At 38.0% G+C, this 23,725-nt stretch overlaps 2 pseudogenes; one reads left to right on the forward strand and one right to left on the reverse strand.

Moving 5' to 3' along the window:
• Nucleotides 1-6,719, forward strand: part of LOC107753433 (AMSH-like protease) — an 11,683-nt pseudogene extending 4,964 nt beyond the window's left edge.
• A 1,880-nt stretch (nt 6,720-8,599) lies between these two features.
• LOC107753432 (actin, aortic smooth muscle-like) lies at nt 8,600-19,506 on the reverse strand (annotated as a pseudogene).
• Nucleotides 19,507-23,725: the final 4,219 nt, after the last annotated feature.

The following is a 23,725-nucleotide window of genomic DNA, read 5'->3' on the forward strand; positions in this document are numbered from 1 at the left end:
GACTTGCCTAAAATAAAATCTATATACTGTATAAAACAGTTATAAGCATATCACAAGCATATGACAATGTTAGTTTAAATGTTTAACCTATATAAATGTGGGCCGTTAGATGCATATCCAATCGTTTGTGTGGAGAATGGAAGCTGAAGCGCGCTCTGCAGGACATAGAGGCACCAGTGCGATCACTTGCATTTTTTTCTAACAGTGGAAACAACTTAAAATACGCAGTCATTTTTGCTCATAAAGGTAAGAGTAATACATCATTCTAGGCACGCACAGTGCCGTACACCTGCAGGCGCCACTGACTCGGACGGTTGTCGTGGTAATAAACACCTTAAACAGCAAACGTCCGCGCTTAATGCGCATATATCATATATGAAAAGCATTTTAGGGGGCCCTTGGCTTTTGGGGGCCCAAGGCGGTCGCCTACCTTTGCCTAATGGGTAAGTCCGCCCCTGGTCCTACAGTATTTAGGGTCACAGGGATGCTGGAGACTATCCCAGCATCTTGGCCCATATTTGTTTTGTCTTCAGAGCTGTAATAAATTTTATTTTCTAATCCATGGCAATCAGTCCTCAACTTTATTTTCCTATTTCACTCTTGTGCAGTTTATTTGTTGAGAAACTCCCCAGTCACAGGGACTATCAGCAGTGTAACGTCCCTGAGAAGCAAGTGATAATGAAGGTAAGCCCCTGGCATGTTACTCATAGAAACTGATGGAGCCCTGTGGTGCTCAGCCCACTGTAAATCTGATTAGCATCATGCTCAATTACCTTGTCTAGAGGACTTGTCAGGCTCCCAGCTGCTCACATGGTGGGTTTGCCTTGTGTGGGCACATGTTCTGCTTTCATTTCAGCATAGTGACATGAAACCAGTGCCTGTCTTAGACTTCTGGAGGCCCTACGCAAAACTGTGTTGGGGGGATGGGGTGTTGTGGGGTATGAGTGGTTATGAAAGAATGAATGAAACGCATTTGTCCGTGTTTCACTCCGTCTTGAATCGCGCTCGCGAAAAGCGCTTGAAAAACAGTGTCTCTTCCGCGGCTGGGTACGCTTTCAATCCGTTTTTTAGTCTTGAGCATGACTGTACAACATACACATTACATGATTTGACTGATTTTTACGTAGAAAGGGCTACAGCGCACTGCATTAAAAGAAATGATCATTCATGTTTTCATAACCGCTGGCCAAATTCAAAAACGAAACTAGAATTAAATCATCTTTGAGAGCAAGGGGTCCCCCTGGTGTTTCGGGATCGGCTCTGCATGAAAAGGTTCTTCCTAGTCACCTGATGTATCAATCAATCATTGTTTAATAGACACATTAAAACAAAAATATATATATTTTTTTATTATTATGGATGTTTTAATGCATTTTTGTGCCTTGTTCTGTGGCAATGTATTTCGAAAAAAAAAAGTTAGTATGTTACATATCAAAGATTGTGTCCTTTTTTCAAGTCATTAACCATGATTTGCTAGTTGCTATTGGTAGTTGATGGCAAGTAGTATTGCTATAAAGGAATTCCTATTCTAGAGGTTTTTACTGAAGCAACATCAGTCGTGCAACATGAGTCATTTATTTTTTGCTAGTTTTGGAGGTAAAATAGTCTACATTTTGCTGAATATCTGTTTAAGTTTCATCCACTAGCGTATACTGTAAAAACAGACAGTGGCTAAAAGCCACTTTTTATTTCCTGGGGTCTTTAACCTAATGATCTTAATGTCTGCTGATGGTCCCTGAATGCAAAAAAAGATGAGTAATTGGTTTAAGTATCTCTATTCTGAGCTTTTAAAAAAATCATTATGTCCCTGAAAGCTTTAGCGCATATTGATCTGGTACTCGCTGTCTGTAACACAACCCCTAATGTTTGTCTCATTATGTTCAGAAATTGCAGGAAGTGGCCTTTCCACGAAAGGACCAATTGAAGAGACTTCTCCATGAGAAATACAGCAAAGAACACAGTGAATATCTGAAGAGTCAGGTACATTCGATAGAGTACTTCTTATTCACTGCTGATGAAATTACCTGTTAATCAAATTTCAGATTCATTTCATTATTGTGAATATTAGTCATGATGTGTGAATATTTTTGCAGACTCAAGCCATGGCTGTTGAGATGTGTAGTGAACGACTGCAGAAGATGTCTCTGTTGGAGGAAGAACGGCAACGTGTAGCACAGCTCAGGAAGATGCAAATCGAGTCCGAGCAGTTCCGCTACTTCGAGGACCAACTGCGTAGACAAGAGCTGGCCAGTCGCAGGGATGAGGCTGTCCCCAAAGTGCCGAAACAAACCGACGGGTCCTGCTTATCCCAGACCCCGAGAAACCATGTGCGCCTTGACCCCAATCGTAACAAACCAGCAGCCCTCATCCCCAAACCGGCAGCCACCTTAGCATCTGTACAAAGTGAGTGCCCTCATCTAGCTCATATTTGCCTGTTAACAATTTTAGTGATTTATTACACAGCTCTCTGATTATTCAGTTGTGTGTTTTTTTTTTTTAATTGCTAAACTGCATATTGCTAGGTATATATTCTTATATAATCAAATAATTCATGTTAATGTATTTACACTGCCATTTAAAAGTTTGGGGTAAATGTTTTTTAAAAAGAATTTATCTTGTGCTCACCAAGGCTGCATTTATTTGATCAAAGTACACTAAGAACAGTAATGTTACCAAATATTATTGCAATTTGAAATGACTGGTTAGGTTTTCAAATGTAATTTATTCCTGTGATTGCAAACCTTTACTTTCAGTCTTGACTCCAGTCTTCAGAAATTAATTCTAATAGGCTGATTTGGTGCTCAAAAAAATGTTGCACACAGCTGCTTAATACTTTTGTGGAAACTGATACATTTTTTTCAGGATTCTTTGATGGATAGAAAGTTCAAAATAACAATTTATTTAAAGTCGTTTGTTGTGTTGTATATGTCTTTACTGTCATCTTTGATCAATTTAATGCACCATGGCTGAATAAAAAGGGTTAGTTGCCCTAATAAGTGGAATAATGTACAGTCGCAAAATAAACCACTTCAGAATGCTAGAAAGCTTCTAATGACCCTTATTTTGCATTAGTACCTGTCTCACTGTACATTATCTTTTACTTGTGTTATTAGCAGTACTACAGTATGTTCTTGTGTGCTTCTAGATCAGCGTGTCGAAGGCCTGAGGTGGGTTTTAATCCCACGAGACCTGACTTACAGGTTCCTTCTGCTGGCTGACAGTAACACGGCGAGAGGAATTGAGACGTGTGGAGTTCTCTGTGGAAAACTGGTAAGGCCTCAGCTGGAGCATACCTCCTCTTTGTGGGTGGATATTTCTTTTGGTCATGAATTTGCTGATTTTTCCTAATTCTTTCCTGGAGTGAGTGTAGAAATGGTTTGGGGAGTGTTAAAGATCAATTGTGCTTATTTTTTTGGCTAGTTATATGCTGTCTTTCTCATTCACTGTAAAACTAGGAGCTTCAGTGTTGCACAATCATTGTAAATATTAGGTGTGGATGTGGACTTCCTCATACTTTCACCACAAGTGAGACTATTCATGAGCATTACATAGAATTTCAGTGTCTTGTTCACCAACCACCTGCAATCCATCTTAATCTTGCAGAAATTGCCTTCCTCCCAGTGTTTTTCATCTCTGATTTGTCTGAGGTTGAGCGATTTTCCCCTTTGTACACTTTCATCACTTGCTTTAACCGTCTGTCCCACAATCCTCTACGGCAGTTGTTTCCAATCTTTTTTCCAGGGGACCCCTAATTTAACATTCAAAAATTGTAATGATTTTAAATATGTTACGTTTTTAATAATTGCAACAACAGCGGGAAATCTAAAATAACGACATTAACATTGATGGCCGGATTTTAAATTTGAAAAATAACGTTATCTAATTTTGACAAAAATGGTTTAAAAAATGATAAACCTCTCATTTCAGACTTAAAACCATTTTAAAGAAAAGAGATGAGTCAAAATGCTGAATGATTATAGGTATTTTATCTGCTCTGTTAATAATTCTTGATACTTTATTATCCAAAATGTTTAAATTTTTTGAATGCACATTTGCATATTTTCCATCAACCAGTAAAAATTGACCACAGTTTCAATTCATGTAATTTCCCTCTGTAAAACCTTCCACTTCCTTCCATCATATTTTCACACAAAACAAAACGCTGCATGCTGCACCTGCGTGAGACTGTTGCTAACTTTGGTAATGTTGGACAGCGATGAGTTTTTCAAATAGTTTAATAATAATTAAAATATTAAATGGAAATATTAACCGTTGGGTATTTTTTCTTCAATTTGTAACTGTTAATCCCTATTACTAACCGTCAAACTAGAGTGAGCTTGGCGACACTTTGTAAATCTTTAGTGACCCCTAGCTGTTGCTCAGCTCCCATAAAGAATGAATTGGTCTTTTTGTTCGACTTGTGTCAGAGGATGTATAGTGTGATTGTGGGATGCATGTTGTGCATTAATAGACAAACTAAAATCTGTTTTGTTGTCCCCCAGACGCACAATGAGTTTGTGCTGACCCACGTGATCGTCCCCAAGCAGTCCGCTGGCCCTGACTACTGTGACATGGAGAACGTGGAAGAGCTGTTCAGTTATCAGGACCATCATAACCTTCTGACCCTGGGCTGGATCCATGTGGGTGTCTCTCTTTTTCAGGCTGTCATGTATTTTCTAAAATTAGAGCTGTGGACCTCTTTTTTTTCACACCTTTGGCAGGTGAAAAGCTTGCTGGTGACTAAGACCCACACAGAATATAAGCCTGCTGAAAGCACCACAGATTTTGAGCAGCCATCGTTCACATCCCGTTCCCCTTGTGTTTTCATTTAGTAAATATTTTGGCTTGTGATAAGAGTGTACCCTCCATACCCTCCAAAATAGGGTTTCGAGGAATCGTATAGTTGGTCTGTGATCAGTAAGGATCAGGGGTGCGTTTCCCAAAAGCAACTAAAATGTTCTTCAGGTAATTTTTAAAAAAAAAGATCTAATCCATGACTCAAAATCCATAATATTATCCAAACCGTGAGTTTTGTGATCCGTTGAACCCCTACTCCAAAATCAGTAGACAAAATGCGAAAAAATTATGCCTGGTCATTTTTAAATGAAACCTTTCAAGTAGGCTAGTGGTGTATATACACTCAAATGTTTGGGGTCAGTACGATTTTTTTTATTAAGAAATTATTTTATTCAGCAAAGATGTAAGACATTTATAATGTTACGAAACATTTCTGTTTAAAAAAAAATATATTGTTCTTTTGAACTGATGTTAATAAGAAATGTTTCTTTGGCAGCAAATCAATCTCTTCAATCATGTGACACTGAAGACTGGCGCAGTGGCTGCTTAACACACAGGAAAAATAAACATACAAATAGAAAATAGTACTTTAAATTTGTGATAATATTTAACAATATTATTGCACTTACTGTATGTATGATCAAATAAATGCAATCATGGTGAAAATTCTTCCGACTTTTAAATAATAATGTATAGAAATAGGCTACTTACATAAAGTGGCAGACCATGTACTTAAAAACTGATTATGTACCCAACTGTATTAATTTATTATTTGAATAATCAAATATGATGGGGCATCAGTCTAAGGATCACCATGGAAACTCTGTTTTACAATTTACTGAACTTTTATTCTTAGTCTCCAGGTCACCTGGTGATCATTTTTCATGGTCAATTATTTCATGGCTGCATGAGAACAAGGAGCTACTAAATGGTGTTAATTTGAATATTTTTGTAACGTTTTTGGCTCGTAGACCCACCCGACACAGACGGCCTTCCTTTCCAGCGTGGATCTGCACACACACAGCTCTTATCAGCTCATGCTACCTGAGGCCATCGCTATTGTTTGCGCACCTAAACACAATGAGTGAGTATAACACTTACAAAACTCCCACACCGTCCGTTGTGTTCACACAACCTGAAGGCTTTTTTTCATCTGCAGCCTCTAAAGTGCTACATCAAATTAATGCAGATTAATTTATTTTTTAATAATAGATGTTTGATTGTATAACAATTGTTTATCATTTAAACATCCATGAATCATTTCAGTACTTTGGTTGTTAAAAACATTGAATCAATGCAAATAAATTTAACGAATGACTCGCATTAGACTATGACTAAATTACACCATGCAAATATATATTATATTTTATCATTTGTCCAAATCAATTGTTTTTTTTTTTTACATGGATAGATTTCTGAAATATAAAAAAGTAAAGAAATTAATAGTACAGTATATAGAAACATATAGATATGCTACACCTATGCGCATAACCCCCACTCTAAAGACCCTCCTCTGTTCACTGTAAGAACCCTTTGTTCTGTGAATATGAAAATCAACAGCTATATGTGCCTTCTGTTTCAAATGTTGATATCAAAATAGAAACACCTTTAGAGAAGTGAAACAGTTTTTTTCTGTTTTCAGATTTGCAAGCACATTGTGGTGAAGGACTCGAAAACGACAGTTCTGGACCTCAGGTGACAGAGGGAGAGATGAAATATTTCAGTATCAGCAAACCATTGAGAATATTTATATCTTTCTTTACATGAAGGCTTTTTTGTATTTATTTATTTTACAAAAAGGTACTGTGAAACAGAATCCCTCAGCTACACAGTTTGCCGTGAGCAGGTTTAGTGAAGTTATTGAGATGTTCCAATGGACCTTTTTCACATTTCCGGGCTTCTCAGCAGCGGAAGTCGTCATAGTTGGGTTAACTTTAAGAGCAGTGAATGGGAGAGTACCACAAATATATATTTTTGCATTCCCATTTGCTCAAATAGCAAAAGAAAAACTCCACGATAGTGTTTTCATGACTTTCAATAATACATACATTTTAAAAATATATACAAATATGAAAAACTTTCGAGGATTTACGATGCTGATGACCGTTAAACGCGTCATCACAGTCTTGTGAAAAGGGTCCATGGTGTTTTGTGTTTTGATTTTTGTTCGTGGCCAGGTGTTTTAAAAAAATGTTGTGCTGTCTTTGTCCTCAAGGTGGCGTCCTTTATCAAGGCATACTATGAGGCTGCTACAATGTGAATTGATTTCAGGACATTTTAAAAGGAAGTTGTGTGTGTGTGTTTGTGTGTGTGTGAGAGATTTGCCTTTTGATATCCAGTGATATCACTTGCAGTTCTCATTCTAACACAATATACACTGAAGAAGTGAAATTCCTTTTTAAACCTAACTGAATTTTCTAGTTTTGTGTATGCTGCCAGTACAAAACTAAAATGAATTGCTATGAGAGTCATTTCTAGGCCTTACTACGTATTACTATAATTTTTGTGGTTGGATGGTTGATAATTATACTTTGTATATACAGTCAGTTCAGATAATTTCAGGCTAAAGGATTTCTGTCTTTTCCAACTTCAGCCTAATGACACAATATGAAGTTGGCCAGTGAGCTGACTCTTTTGATTTCTAACTTCAGCATTTTTTCCAATGTGGATCTAATTACAAGGGAAGTGACTCTTGAAAAGTATAAACAAGATTGGGATCTCTTAGACCGCACCAAATTTCCCAAAACAGAATAAGCAAAGAAACCTAAGAGACATTACCAGAGGGCCTTGAATGCACTGATCTCAGGGTTACATTCCCCCATTTTAACAACTTGATTTTTGTCTTCACTGTTTTTATGGTTTGAGAAGGAAACTTTTTATCACCAGCGGGAGATGAAATTCAATGTATGATAAATTGTGAACTGATTCATGCAGTTCAGAGAGTGTTGACTATAACTTGTTTTTCTTGTACAATGTGGCATTGGATTGTTTCTTCAGTGTGTGACTGTGTGCCGGTGGCTCCACTGAGATGTGTTGTGTTGTTGTGAGTCTTTGTGCTCAAGAGAGTACAATGAGACTTATGTGTCTGTGCAAGCACCACTTTTCCTCAGCGCATTTCTTAATAAAAGCAAAACAGCCTCTGGTTTCAAACAGCATGACAATGTTTTTTTTTAAATCTGTAACTGATTTAGAGTGGAAAACTTCATCATCTTCCCAAGCTAACAGATGCATATAGTATGATGAAATGAGAAGCAAACATTTAGCATGATTCATCACAGGTTATTGATTGCTCATACTTGCTTCAACAATCAAATGCACATCATGATATGTTGATATGTTGTATTCATTTTCCTTTATTTTTTGGTTAAAAAAAATGCGAACAGTTTAATTTAACATTTAGTTAAATTAACATCTTCCCATTTAAAAAAAAATCATTTTGATGACACTAATAGATACAAAGAATAGTAGTTTCTTTTAACAGAAATTGCTCTCAAAAGCACAATTTCTAGCTGATTAAATATTATAGAGTTGAACTAGATCTACCTTTTTAAAATTGTATTCATTTCCATCAGGCCTGAAGTTCACCATTTTAAAATTTTCTAGGTTTTCCATGATCATAGAAACCCTGTGTATACAGAAGTTTTAACTAAATTACAGTGACTACGAGTATATAGAATTATTTCTACTTATTAAAATTATTCATTTTAAGAATATCTTTTAGATCAGTTTTAATTTGTATTTGCGCAAATATTACTCCTGAGCTGTGTAATTTGTTGCAGAAACAAAAGAAGTGAATCACAGGTTATTATTGAAGAGCTTTATTCCTTCATGGAGTTATCATATGATATCCATACAGACTGCCTGAAAGCCGACATGCAGTTGTGTTACCTCATAGCATTTGAACACAAAAGGGAGAATAAGCCCTGTTCCCCGACGCCCTCTCCTCATCTCTGGATTCTCACTACCCCAAGGAATCTCCCAAATCTTTCATATTGGCAGCACAATCAAGCTTTTAAACCCATTGAGAACAGCACTATATTGTCATGACATAATTAAATCAACACATTCAAACAGATGTGGGCAGTGCAAAGACAAAACAATAGAGGGAAGTAAAGGGTACGTTCACAGTTTACAGGCTATGAAGCAATAGCAGAATTAGGGGAACAGGAGGGAGTTGGAGGTGTCCTTTAGAAGCACTTGCGATGCACAATGGATGGCCCAGCCTCATCATACTCCTGCTTGCTTATCCACATCTGCTGGAAGGTGGAGAGGGAGGCCAGGATGGAGCCGCCAGTCCATACTGAGTACTTGCGCTCAGGTGGGGCGATGATCTGAGTACATACAAGGTAGAAGCAGTGGAGTTTTAGTAATGTTGATATAGTTAATAATTTAGTTTTTAAATAAATATATAGTTCAGTCATAAAACTCTAAATGGCACAGGCTGACGGGTTGTTAACGTAACTGATGAAATTCAAAGAGTTAAACACTTGGCACAAGCTGATTGGTTCATGCTGCATATGCAGCCAATGAGCTTACTGCCTTGCATTATATGGCTGGCTAGCATTCACTTGAGATTCCTGCAGCGTGTACAATTGATTTAAAGATTTCTTTGTTTTTGTTCTGGTAGTATTTAAGGGAATGTTGCAAATCAGTCTTTGGGATTCTATAGTCAGAAAAACCCCCATGCAGTGTGTGAGAGTCTCTGGAGCTCTGCACCAGAACACTCGCTGCTGTATGTCTCTCTGCTGTCAGGTACGATTCATAAATGTAATTGTGTTAAACACATTGTGCCCATAGAGCACACTGTATAGTTGTTTGTGCAACTACATGTGCACATAGGCTAGTTGAGTTTATTCTTTAAAAACACATGATTACTTTGTAAGTGTTCTTTGAAATACTTAGGTGGTAAAAGGTTGTTGATGCTATGCATTTTAGACCGTGTGTCTTGTGTTAAATTAGGATAACGGTTACATGTGTGACTATGTTCAATTTGTTTGTCTCCTATGTGGAACACTTGGCTATTCCCCATATAGCTACAATATCTATGTACAGGAGCAGGGTTGCCATGTGGCTACAATGTGATTCACAATTGCATTATTCTTTCTAAATTGGCTTCTAATTGTTTCATTATGTAATTGGCATGATACAATTTTACCTGACTAATAATAAATTGTTATATTTGATTTATTCTGATCTCTTCTGAAATCATTTTTCAAGTAGATTATTGTGTAGTCTAACATTTCCGCAAATCTGCGTCCAGGGCAGATCATACTTAAGTACCAATGAGCGGGGCAGGGGGCTCTCCATTAGGGATCTTATGATTTCTGTCTGTCACCTGGCTTAACAAGTTACAGTTTTCGTGATTATAGGAAAAATACACTTTTTGTTATTTGCTAGCAGGGTGCGGCACTTAAAGGTATTATAATCACCCTGTATCCTCTGAGTAAGTTCTTAACCTTAAACAAAACAACAAACTCTTCACTTCCCCCAGATTTCCTAATTTTATTTCCTTCATCTCCTGGCATTCCAGGTCTTTCACTCGATGCTCCCCTCTTAGAGTCTCCCTTATCCCTAAACAATGAAATTGTTTTTTACTATGCTTTAAATTGTGTTTTGTATTTTCTGCTGATCAAGTTGTGTGATGTATTATTTTTAATTAATTTAGTTGATGTTTAATCCTGCCTTGCAAAATAAATGTTAAATTTTGATTTATTCTGGATTCTCCTGAAATCATTATGACCAGTAAATCATAGGAGGCTAATGCTACCGTAAATCTGTGTCCAGGATAGAACAAACTGAAGGCTCGTGAATGAAAGGAGCAGTAGGCACTTCATCTGAAGACCTTTTGATTTCTGTCCATCACTGATGAACAAGATGTATGGAAGTGGCTAAATGAAATACACTTTTTGTAAGAGTGAGCAGTAGGCAACCGACTAAGAGGTATTAGCTAACTTATTACATCCTCTGACTAAGATCAGACTGGCTAGTTTGCGTGCGTGAGTTTACCGCAAACCCGGGGCGCGTATCTCTGAGCGGCATTGGGTCCTTGATGAACGAATAATTTAAAGTATGGGATTTCCAGAATACTCAAATATCTAAATTAATAAACAATCGATATTTGTGATCAGTTTTTAATTAGAAACATTGCCTAAATTTAGTGATCACTTAAAATTGGAGTCAGATTGAAAACGGAGCTAGACTAAAATTAAAACTAATTCCTGATAAATTCAAAAGCGCAAGTAAAAGACCGAATACACACTAAACCTTTGACCAGGCCGCTGGATTCCGCTTTTTGGGCTGGCGGGTGGATCCTTACAGCAGCAATAATCTACAACTACAGCAATAACCAACAGCAGCAGCAGCGTAGCAGATCTATTCCGCCAAGACCAAATACATTAACATTGTCATATCCATCACCATGCTAAAATCTTCTGAGAGTTCTCATGATTGAATTAGTTTTTACTTTATTTTCTGTTTTCATTTTAATTTATGTAGAGTTTTTAGTAATTTTTAGGTTTTTATGTCTATATAATATTCATTAATTTTTAATTCAGTTTTAGCTATTTTAGTACTTCAACTTAAACTGAGTTTCTTTGGCAACTAGCTGAAATAAGTTTTTTTTTTCATATATTTTATTGTAGTTAATGTTTTTAAACCAGTTTTTATTGTTGAATTTGTTTCATAACTATTGAATATAACATCAACTCTTTCACTGAACTGAATTAAATCAATACTGAACTGAATTGAGCTGAATAACAACATTGTGACCTTCTGTAAAGCTGCTTATAGCTGAAATGAACTTGTTTCATAATTAATACAGTTATTGATTTGAACTGAATAATGTCTTTTTTTTAGAGCTGCTTTGCAGCAGAATTTGAATTTGTCTCATATTTAAAACAGTATTTTCCTGTTTATTACTGTAAAGCTGCTCTGAAACAATATTAATTGTATAAAGCACTATATTAAGGGTGACTTGACTTTTAGTTTAGTTAACAATAACCCTGGTTAGACGAGAAACTGCGATAGTACTCATTGATGATCCAATCAGATATACAGGTGCATCTCAATAAATTAGAATGTCGTGGAAAAGTTCATTTATTTCAGTAATTCAACTCAAATTGTGTGCCAGTGCTGACCTTGATCTTCATGGTGCTGGGGGCCAAAGCAGTGATCTCCTTCTGCATCCTGTCTGCAATGCCAGGGTACATGGTGGTACCACCAGACAGCACGTTGTTGGCGTACAGGTCCTTACGGATATCAATGTCGCATTTCATGATGCTGTTGTAAGTGGTTTCATGGATGCCAGCAGATTCCATTCCTAACAATAAGTGCAAATCAATGTATTTATACCATAGTGCTCTGAATTCATCATTTGAAAAGAAAAGTGTAGAAAGAGGAATGACATATCACCGATGAAGGAAGGCTGGAACAGTGTCTCAGGGCAGCGGAACCTCTCATTGCCAATGGTGATGACCTGTCCATCGGGAAGCTCATAGCTCTTCTCCAGGGAGGAGGAAGAGGCCGCAGTGGCCATCTCATTCTCAAAATCCAGCGCTACATAGCACAACTTCTCTTTGATGTCTCTGACAATTTCTCTTTCAGCTATACAAGGCAAATGAGAATAGTAATTTGTTAAACTGAAACATTTAAATGATACTAATTAGAACACATTTTAAGTTATTTTTTCCTATCCCATTGTCAGTTGTTTCTTGTTTTAGCCATAAATCTTTAAATCAAAATTTATGCTTGAAAAAAGAAATGTATTTCATATCATTATGCTGGTTCTCTACATGTCCAAACTCACCAGTGGTGACGAATGAGTAGCCTCGTTCAGTTAGGATCTTCATGAGGTAGTCAGTGAGATCACGGCCGGCCAAGTCCAAACGCATAATGGCATGCGGAAGAGCGTAGCCCTCATAAATGGGCACGTTGTGGGTGACACCATCACCAGAGTCAAGGACAATGCCTGTTCAACAAGAATAAAGTGCTTGGTAATTAGCAGCAGCGTAAGTCAAATGTGAGCTTTGACAGGTGAACTGACCTGTTGTACGACCAGAAGCATAGAGGGACAGCACCGCTTGGATAGCTACATACATGGCTGGAACATTGAAGGTCTCAAACATGATCTGTAAAGTGAGACCAGCATTGTGTTTATGAGCAGAACCAACAATCAACCAAGTGCTTTCGGTTTTACTGAACAGTAGGTTAAAAATATAGATTTTCTGATTAATCTTCTCTTTGACAATGCCAATAGATTGACTCTTAAAATCTGTAGATCAATCACTCTATGTGTATACTGTATAAATGTGTCTTTTTATAGAATTGTCATCACTAGCTGCATGCAAAAACAAGCATACAACGTGACCAGAATTACAAACAAATTAGCTGTTATTTTTAGGTAATCTAAAACAGCACAACTAGTGTAGCTGTTTCCCTAAACAAATGACGTACAGTATGAATTCTGTTGATGATCAGTTTGAATAGACAAGTTGCCAGTTTGAAGTAATCTGAACATCATAACTACTGCCCTCTGGTAATTATTATTTTTTTTATATTAATACTATTCACCAAGGATGCATTAAATTAATCAAAAGTGAAAGTAAAGACATTTCTGATGATACAAAAGATTACCTTTAAAATAAATGTTCCTTTGAACTTTTTAGTCATCAAACGATCATGAAAAAAATTTATCATCTGTTTTCAGCAGTTACTAATAAGAAGAAATTATTCTTGAGCACCAAATCAGCATATTACAAAGATTTTTGAAGAATCATGTGACATTTAATTGAATTTTGTGCCCTTGGGAATTGCCTAGGATTTTTTTGAATTTTTGATTATAAATGAAATATAAGGTCAATAAGGTCTGTGGTTGACATTACTTGACTTTCATATTTTATTCTACAACCTAAATTACATGTACTGTAGATATACCTCAAACATGCATTTTGAAGCCACCGTGGGGGAATTTTCTTCTACTACCAAAGCCACAGTGGGTTTTTATTTTTACTACTGACAATCGCAGCAGTTAAATAATTACTTACATTGAACGTTTGTGGTTTGACAGTGTGTAATTTATGTTGTACAAAATAATGTTAATCGCAACTCCACAGTTTATTTTTAGGTTCTTTCTGCATAACTTAGCACAGACAAAGGCTTTTGTTCTAAAATACCACACACAAGATAATTCACCGTTTGTCTGGTGATACTACTGTAGGCATACCTGATAACATCTCAAGAACCTGAAGGCTTAAAGGAGATATGGTGGAGACAAATGCTTGTCTGTTTTATATACTACAGATTAGCTTTCTCAATCAATATTGAATTCAGCTCAAACCTGGGTCATCTTTTCCCTGTTGGCTTTGGGATTGAGAGGGGGCTTCTGTCAGCAGAGTAGGGTGCTCCTCTGGAGCCACACGGAGCTCGTTGTAGAAAGAGTGATGCCAGATCTGGTGAACATAAACAATGGACATTAATGAACAAACCACGGTCAAATGAAATACACAATTAGTATAATAGATGGCAAATGAATCACTTTGTGTCCTTGTGTAGAGAGTGAAAGCTGATTCTCCTAATTACAGTTTAACAAACAGATCACAATCAGGAGGTACCGCGTGGGCCGAGACAGATAGTGAATAATACCATCTGTTGCGTGCATGTGTGGAATGATAACACCATGTGGCATGAAATGCGGGACATTGTCACAGTGTGAGTCATTAGTGGGAATAGCTGGAGTTATTTGGAAAAATGCTTTTGATGGACGTAGGTGTAGAGAATGTATGTGTCGAGACTAGAGGTGACAGGGGCGGATTTAGTGAATTGGGGGCCCCAGGCAAAATATAGGAATGGGGCCCTATACATTTTCACACATTTTCCTAGATCAACCTTGAGGTTCCTTTTTTGTTGTGATGCTTGCTGCTGCACAATGGTGCCCCATAGTTGTGTCCAATGTTTCTACATTTTCATGTACATGTTATAATACATTTCTTTCATGTTGTAGAGGGGGGAGGGGGGGACCAAATGATCAGTGAGAGCAGAACGAATGTGTCACACGTTTTAAACTCAACAAAATGGTAAAATACATATATCAAGAGCATGCTCACAGATGAGAACAGATGAGAGCGTTGGATGAAGTGGATTAGAGCACTGCACGGGTCTCAAATAGGCCCTAGCCCGTTATTTTCCCTCAACAAAACTCAACAAAATGGTAAAATACATATATCAAGAGCATGCTCACAGATGAGAACAGATGAGAGCGTTGGATGAAGTGGATTAGAGCCCTGCACGGGTCTCAAATAGGCCCTAGCCCGTTTTTTTCCCCTTTTCCCAAAAAGAGCTTATACTACTGTTTCAGCTATTAAAATAGTTCAGTTTTGTATGTAATGGAAAAGTGATTATATTTTATTTAGTTTTTTTATAAAGTAAATTTAAAAAAAAGTTTGGAGCATTTTTTGTTAGATAATATGTACGTTTTTTTTAAGTAACGGCCAGCGGCAGACAGTGAATTGATATATGTTTGATCAATTTAGCCTTCTCAAATCATCACGACTTGCCTAAAGTAAAATCTATAGATAGATATAAAACAGTTCAAGCGTATCACAATGTTAGTTTAAGTGTTTAACCTAGATAAATGTGCGCTGTTAGACGCATATCCAATCGTTTATGCGGCGAGTTGAAGCTAAAGCGCACTTGGCAGCACATGGAGGCGCCAGCGCGATCACTTGCATTTTTTTCTAACAGTGGAAACAACTTAATACGCAGTCATTTTTGCTCATAAAGGTAAGAGTAATACATCATTCTAAACTGTAAAGGGGCTAGTTTTATTTGTGTGCACTCACAATATCAACAAAACCTTGTGCTTTTATAAAATAAAGAAAAAAAAATGCTGCCCTCTTGGCTTGAACAGGAGTGCTTCACAATGATGAACCTAAACTCCGCGAATGATCAAAATATATAGAAAGCTTTAAATTACTACTTGACGAAATAAGACAAATCAAAAACAAAAACTCTTTCATTATGATCATAATCTGTAAAGATGCACTTCTCTCTAAAGGCGCGTCTAATGAAGAGATGGCGAGTCACCATAATTGATGGATATCTAAAATATAAAAATAAGGAAAAGCCTAAAACAGGCCCGATTATAATTTGCGTTTTATTTTATAATTCTGTATAATTAAAATATAAAACACAAATTATAATGGCATATGTGTAAAACTTTGTCCTACAATTATATAGCTGCTTTTTCTGATTTGTATGTGTCACGAATCCTGTCCATGAACTTCCATCCACTTGCCACCAGAGGTTGCCCTCCCATTATATTGACTCTCACACCACACAGACTATTACACATCACCCTGGACTACATTTCCCATGCTCCATTACGCTAATCACAAGCTCACCTGAAACTTATCACACACCAGCTGCTACCAATTACACCCACTATAAGAATCAGTCTCAAACAACCATTCACTGCCGAGTATTGTTTAGCGCTTATCGCTCATCGTGTGATAGCTACGTTACAGAGCCATGAATGTTGCTCTGAATACCTGAAAATTTAAAGAATTTGCTGCAACGCAAATTTGTATGATATGTGAATTATTTATTAGCCTATTTTTTTTACCCATGCAGCAAATGCTTTAAAAACCGCTTTAAAATTACTTTATTGCATTCCAGACGCTTTTATAGTACTTTTCACTATAAATTTTACGGGTAGCTTGAATGTAAACATTGTCATGAATTCGTTGTATTCCCATTTGTAAAATAGCCAACAAATTAATTGTTGTAGGCTAACCCGATCTCATGAAAGTGTGTAGTATAGCACGATTTTCTGCTTCTATTTGGCATAATATTTCTATGCAGAAATTGACTTTGGCATGCAAAGTCGACAGAAATATGGGACACACAGGCCTATGATAACTGCTGAAATTTTTGCGGGGCACTCTGAGCGTTCATGGTACTCACGGTGCCGTACACCTGCAGGCGCCACTGACTCGGACGGTTGTCTAAACACCGTAAACAGCAACCCAAAGGGGGGGCCCAAGGCGGTCGCCTACCTTTGCCTAATGGGTAAGTCCGCTCCTGAGAGGTGATGTAGATGTATCTGATGCAATCTCAAGACCTTGAGTGCCATTATAGCAAATGCTGCCTATTTTATGTAATATGGAAATGTAGTGCAGTATTATGGAAAGATCACAGAGGATAAATGTAAGCATGAAATACAATAAGGCATGTGCATGGAAAGATAAGAGATATTTTTGGTAGACTATTTACAGTCTCTCCTTATTTGCACTCATATTGTTTTGGTTTGGTGTCTGTTGGCTTGATGATAGGATCTGCTTACCTTTTCCATGTCGTCCCAGTTTGTGATGATGCCATGCTCGATAGGGTACTTGAGGGTCAGGATTCCCCTTTTGCTTTGCGCCTCATCGCCAACGTAACTATCTTTCTGCCCCATTCCCACCATCACTCCCTAAGGAAAAAGTAAAACTGGTCATACACAGTCACACAATAAACAACCCCCAGAAAAGTGAGAGTAAGTACTAGTTAATTCTATCTTTATAATCTTGTACAATGCAGACAATCTGGGCTGTAGTCCAACTTTCCACAAAGCATTTGGAAGCAGATCAAGACAAATACGTAAAATGTGCAGGGCATAACATGAATGTTAGTTGTCACGCACTTCAACTGTAAGTGCACATTAAACTATAGTTAACCTCAAATACAAGCTAAAATACATTTTATGTTGTTGTTTTCTTAAATGTACTCATTGATGTTGGCTGTGAGTGACTGCAGTGCTTATCGCCCCCTACTGGTGTGTTGAGGGATGCTCACCTGCAGTTTCTAGGCATAGGCGAGCTAGGCGGTCGCCTAGGGCGCCACCAGCTGAAGGGGCGCCAATGAGCGCACGTACTGGCACTTTTAGCAGGGTTGTGATATAGAGTGGCACGGTCACCCTGAAATATGACTGCCGCCCCCACTGGATCCCCCACATTGATAATATCTAAACAATATGTAGTAGTATAGTATATAGTATCCAAATTAAAATGTAATAAAATTAATTTATGTGTGATTTATGTGTAAATTATGTGCAATGTCTTAGCCTCTAGGGATTGTTACATAGGGCTACATAGGGGGGGTGGCAATAGGGATTTCGCCTAGGGCGTCAAATTGGCTATAAACAGCCCTGCTCACCTGGTGTCTGGGACGACCCACTATGGAGGGGAACACTGCTCTGGGAGCATCATCCCCGGCGAAGCCTGCCTTACACAGTCCTGATCCATTGTCACGCACAAGAGCAGTGCTTTCCTCGTCGTCACACATTTTCAGCTCAGATTTCCTTCCTTACTCCTACAGGAGACAATCACTACAACAAAGTGCATTATTAATACTATACTGTATACATACTTCTGAGCAATTTGTCTTGAACTGTAATAGCTCATGTCAAGCATGTGTGATGTTTAGCTACAGTATAGGGAAAAAATGGATCCTAGAAGGAAGCTAAATCCCCTTCTAGAGACATTTTGGATCTGTCCTAAATTGGAAAAATGATCAATTTAAAAAAATACATGTTATTCTAAAAGTTTTATTTTAGGGTAGGAATAGTCAATAGTCATTATAATTAGCTTAATATAAAAACAAAAAATCAGTGGTATGTGTATGTCATTGGAAATAACTGTGTATGTATGTATGTGGGAGTTTGTGTGCACACCCACTGAACCATGAAAGGGAATACTACAAAGAATGTAAGGTGTACCAGGTAAGTCCATTCATAAACTGATTCATGCTTCTTCTTTTTTCTTTAAGCGTTAAGGAAAAACAGAATTGGTTTAAATATCGTTTAAACTTTGGTGAAACTTAAAGAAAATGTGTATACACACACACACACACACATCTCCTTTAAGTCCATCCTGCAGCCCTTACTGAGTACACCATGGGAAAACTTCCTAATTTGGAAATGATGGGGAAGCATGTCTCTCTTTGGACTCTCCCTCCCTCTGTTTCTGCCTGTCTATAGTACTTTATGAAAAAAGAGAGTGGGTGAGGAAAATAGGGGATGGGTCAGTGGTCCAGAAGAACCATATTTAGTCATAAACCTCACAAATCAAATAGGCTTCCACACTTGTCCTAAATTCTAAGCCTTCACTGTCAACAACAGCAATCAGTATCATCATACAATCACATTATAGATGCTAAAATAAATATAACTTTGACATATATGTGCATATTAGTTCCTCTTAAACATAAACACGTTCAGTAATATCCTTTGATTGGTAAATCTGCAAAAATAAAATCATTCCACAGTGCTAATCCTTGGAAACACTTCTAAGGATAATCCTTAGAAACATAGTGTAAAAACATTACACAATAATATTTACTTAAATTAAGATGAATCTATTCTCACGAAACACTCGAAACATTATAAAAGCAGCTTACACCTGTGCAGAAATCATTTGTCTAAACAACAGTTTCAACATGTTTCAAGTTCAAGTGCTTAAAGCTTGACGAAGCCTCATTTGAGTCTATCAGCATCAGGTAACTCTTGCAAAGTACAAAGCCGGATGGACAGAAAGAGATGGAGCACGAGAGACAAAAAGAGAGAGGGTGTGAGTGGTGTAAGGCGAGATGAATGACACTTACCCTGACAGTGCTGGGCCGGGGGGGTGGGGATTTAGCCACTTGGTGATGGTGTACCACTCACTGGCTTGTGGGGTACTTATGTAGTTCCCATCCCTGCTCACCGCACCCTCCCACATCCCAAACAAGGAGCCTGCCATCCCTGCTCACCGCACCCTCCCACATCCCAAACAAGGAGCCTGAGCTGCACTCAGATCGGTAGCCTCACTCCACTAAAGCCTTATAGGGATGACTGGGAGAAAACACTCCAATCCGGGCGGCAGCGGGGCGGCCGCCTGCCTCATCACTCAGGGAATTCCAATGGCACTTTTCTTTTTTTTCTCCTTGGAAATTTTGGGGACCTCACCATGCAGGAACATAAGCACAGAGCTGGGCCCTGTTCTACTACAGAGACACATATCACAGCCCGCACCTGAAGCAGAGAAAGAACGGCAAAGTGAATTTAGATCACGTCATTACTGGGTTAGGTCACACACTACAAGCACTTGGCAGTGGGAAAGTTCAAAGTAACATGTAGTAAAAATGCCACAAAAAGTGGTAAACTTTTTAGGTTACTTCTTTCTGTCGAGCAGTTTGGGGTCAGTAAGATTTGGTAATGTTTTAGAAAGAAGTCTCTATTTTAAATATATTTTTAAATGTAATTTATTCATGTGATGGCAAAGCTGAAATTTCTTGATATTATCAATGTTGAAAACAGTTGCTGTTTAGTATTTTTGTGGAAACCGTGATACACTTTTTAGGATTCTTTGATTAATAGAATTTTAAAAAATGGAAATTGTACATTGAAAAACGTAATTGTTATTATTTTGCATCCTTACTGACTAAAAGTATTAATCCCCTTAAAAAAACAGTATATATTTGTGTATAAACATTTTGGGCCAACGAAGCCCAAAAACACTATATTATATATTATATAATTTATATAAGGCTGGGATATCTAGATGTTAAAAAGGTAACATGAATGTCCTGTGTGGCACCAACTGACAAGCTTCAACTGTGACAACAGGCCTTTTAAAAATATTTTCTGTGGGGTTGTGTAAACTACAAAAACCCATTTTGAGGAAAAGAAAACAAGGAGAGCATATTACAGTAAACTAAAGCATGACTATCAGTGCTAAAAAGTCTTATGTAGAGGAAATCTGATTTTTTTTCATCATCATCTGGAAAATTAATGCTGACAAAATGTTCAGCCTGAGAAGTCCTGTTTGGACCTACAGTATTTGTTTGACCAATACACTAAAAAGAAAAGAGGCGTAGAAACAATTTTCACAATTTTCAGAAATTGCTATTAATTACAAAAAATAACAACACATTGAATTAAACATGAAATTCTGATCTGATCTTCCAATAATTTTTGTTTTATTTACAACTATGAAAAGTTTTTTAAAATCTTTTTTACAGTGTACTGAACCCTATATTAAGGTGGCCGAAAATAAGATAAATACAAGATATGATCTAGTTACAGAAGGAAGTAGACCAACAAAGATATTTAAGCCGCGGTATGAAGAATGACATCTTGCATTATCAACCAACCAGTTGCCTTGCCTGTTGACTCCTGAAATGCTAAAAATACACTCATGAAGCAATATATCATTTGAGCTTTAAGGGAGTTTCGTTTCTAAGACACTAATTACTACGACAGTTTCAGTTATTTCATTTCTTTCCAAGTTTCTAGTATCTGCCCTTGGATCACGTGACATTCTGGCTCAAGCCTACAATGGAAAAACTCCATGGAATGCTTCTGATTAAATAACAGTCAGCACATGTGTTCCATTTAAATGGAAAGTTCACACATAGATGATGCATAGAAAACAATTAAATGACAGCCTGGAGTAAGGAAAGCAGCCTGTAATGCAACACGCAACCAACTAGTCGCACCAGTTCACTTTAGGCAGGTTTGGCCTGTGTTTTTTTTTTCATTTTGGATACATTCCTGGGAAGAGCTCACTTTGGGATTATTCTCAAGTAAACAAACTCGCAGAATGCGTCTGTCTCATTTTAGGCCATTTTCTAGTAGGTTGTCCTCATTCAAGGAAAGAGCTCGCTTTTCCCTTCCCCTTTGAGCAGCCTTGTCGAACCAAAAAAGGAACTGTTCTGTAAATAAGAAAAGTCTTGGCAGTCCACTGTACTCAGAGGCATGTAAGGGAAGAAATGACCCCTCTGAAGGTGTGATCTGGGAAATCACACAAAACACAGTCAGCTGCAGAGAAATACAGTGTATGTTGTACACAAATGTCTCTGTCCTTGTGTGTATGGAGGAAGACCCCTTGGATGGGGGAAAAGCCAGAGGAAGAGAAATGTTTGCACACCCTGTAAAAAGCTATTTGTAGATATCCTTAATGAGACTTTGCAGCTTCATTGCCATGTTTAGATGTACTTCCGACTACCATCCCACTGCCTTGTATTCTGTTTTGGAAGTACAGTAAGATTCAAACTCAAAGTATAAGGAATATTATGTGAATATAGTATTTGGATTTACACATGAAAACAATCTTTTTTGACACTTTTTTTGACATTTGCATCATACAACTTTACCAACACTGTCTGACTAATTATAATAGCTGTTGCAATGCACATTGGCATGCGATTATTGCATCCAGCTGCCGCTGATCACAGCGTGAGTATAAGTAGGCAGCAGATGCAGCGCATATTCAGCTTTTCGCTTCGGAGCCGAGCGATCACATCGTTCTGCTCCTGACTTCTCTACTGAGAGAAGAAGACTGAACGAGTTCAGCGCGCTCTTGGAGAGCTCTTCGTGTTGGCGGTACAGCGCTTCAGCGGTGGTGGTTTCCCGTGTCGAGTGGGTAGCACACATTAGGCTGCACTACCCCCTGTTTGTGTTGCAGATGATCATCTCCCCTGTGCGCCTCAGCACGCTAAAAGAGCAATTTCGGGTGCGTCTTTCTAAAGACGACGTTGCGTGGCAAACTTGACGTTACGTCTTTGTAAAGACGATGTGGGTCTTGCTATAGACAACGTATCACCCGAGCGTTTCTGGATGCGGTCGTTACCTGGCGCCGGGTGATGGTCACGATCGCGGCCTCTCGTGTCTGGGCATGAAGCACGCTGAGGTGGCTTTCGTGGATGACTCATGCGCACAGTTGCTGTGCAAGGTCAGGGTGGACGCGGAGCAGGTCCGGTTGGTGGCACCCTATTGGCCTACCCGGACCTGGTTCCCGGAACTAATGCCCCTCGCGACAGGCCCTCCTTGGCCGATTCCTCTGAGGAAGGATCTACTGACCCTTTGGCACCTGCGTCCAGACCTCTGGAAACGGCAGAAGGGGAATGCCGTCTCTAAGCAGAGGATGGCCCACTGGATAGTGGATGCCATCACCCTGGCTTATCAGGCACAGGGTGTGCCCTGCCCGTTCAGGTAGGGCACACCCTGAAGGTGCAAAACCCACTCCAGAGTTTTCACAAAATTATGTATGGTAGCTTGTGAAAGACCTAAATTCTTTGTGATTTTGCATTGAAAAATGTGATTTTTGATTTATTTGACACTTATCTCATGAAATTTGGCACAAAGTGGCTTTGCTGACAAAGACGGAGATGCTCCTTTTAAACCCAAACATGATCCCCTCACCTATTACCAATTCACGTGCTCCTTGTGGACTGTTTCAAAACAATTTAACTTGGATATTCTATAACCTTTTCACTTTTATTTTGCAAAAAAAATTGCATTATTTTTTATGTTGCAGCCATTAAAATCTAAATTGTTTATTTTTACAAAATACAATAAGCTGGTCAGTGAGAACACTGGAAATCTTTTCTTTGTACTTTTGTCAATCAAATAAAGGTTAAAGAGAATTAACAAATCACAGATTCTTGATTTTTATTGCATTTTACAAAACGTCTCAATGAGTGCATGCAGGGTATCAGACTGTTGTGATAATCCTTAGATCTATCAAAAGTAATATGGTAATGTATTGTTAACAATATATCTTACTGTTTCTGTTCCTCAGAAATGTTGTTTAACACATCACTATAACGCATCTGTTTGTCTTGCCATAACTCTCTTTCCTGTGTACTGTCATCTCCATTGCCAGATCAGATTGCTCAATGACATACTTCATCCCACCTAACATTTCTTATAGGGGTCATATTAACTTTCAGCAAATCACATGAGAGAGCCTTGAACTGACGCAAGTAAGCAGTATGAATCTGTATGTGTGATAAGATTGATATCTCCTTTTGCTTGCCAGAATACAAGTCTCAAGAAGAACAAGTTTGTACAATACTACTTTGATTTATATCGATATTACACTATCAACCATAGAGCATTCTGCATGTCTCTCAA

This window comes from Sinocyclocheilus rhinocerous, unplaced genomic scaffold, assembly GCF_001515625.1.
Source record: "Sinocyclocheilus rhinocerous isolate Xijiao unplaced genomic scaffold, SAMN03320098_v1.1 scaffold2216, whole genome shotgun sequence".
NCBI classification, from domain to species: Eukaryota; Metazoa; Chordata; class Actinopteri; order Cypriniformes; family Cyprinidae; genus Sinocyclocheilus; species Sinocyclocheilus rhinocerous.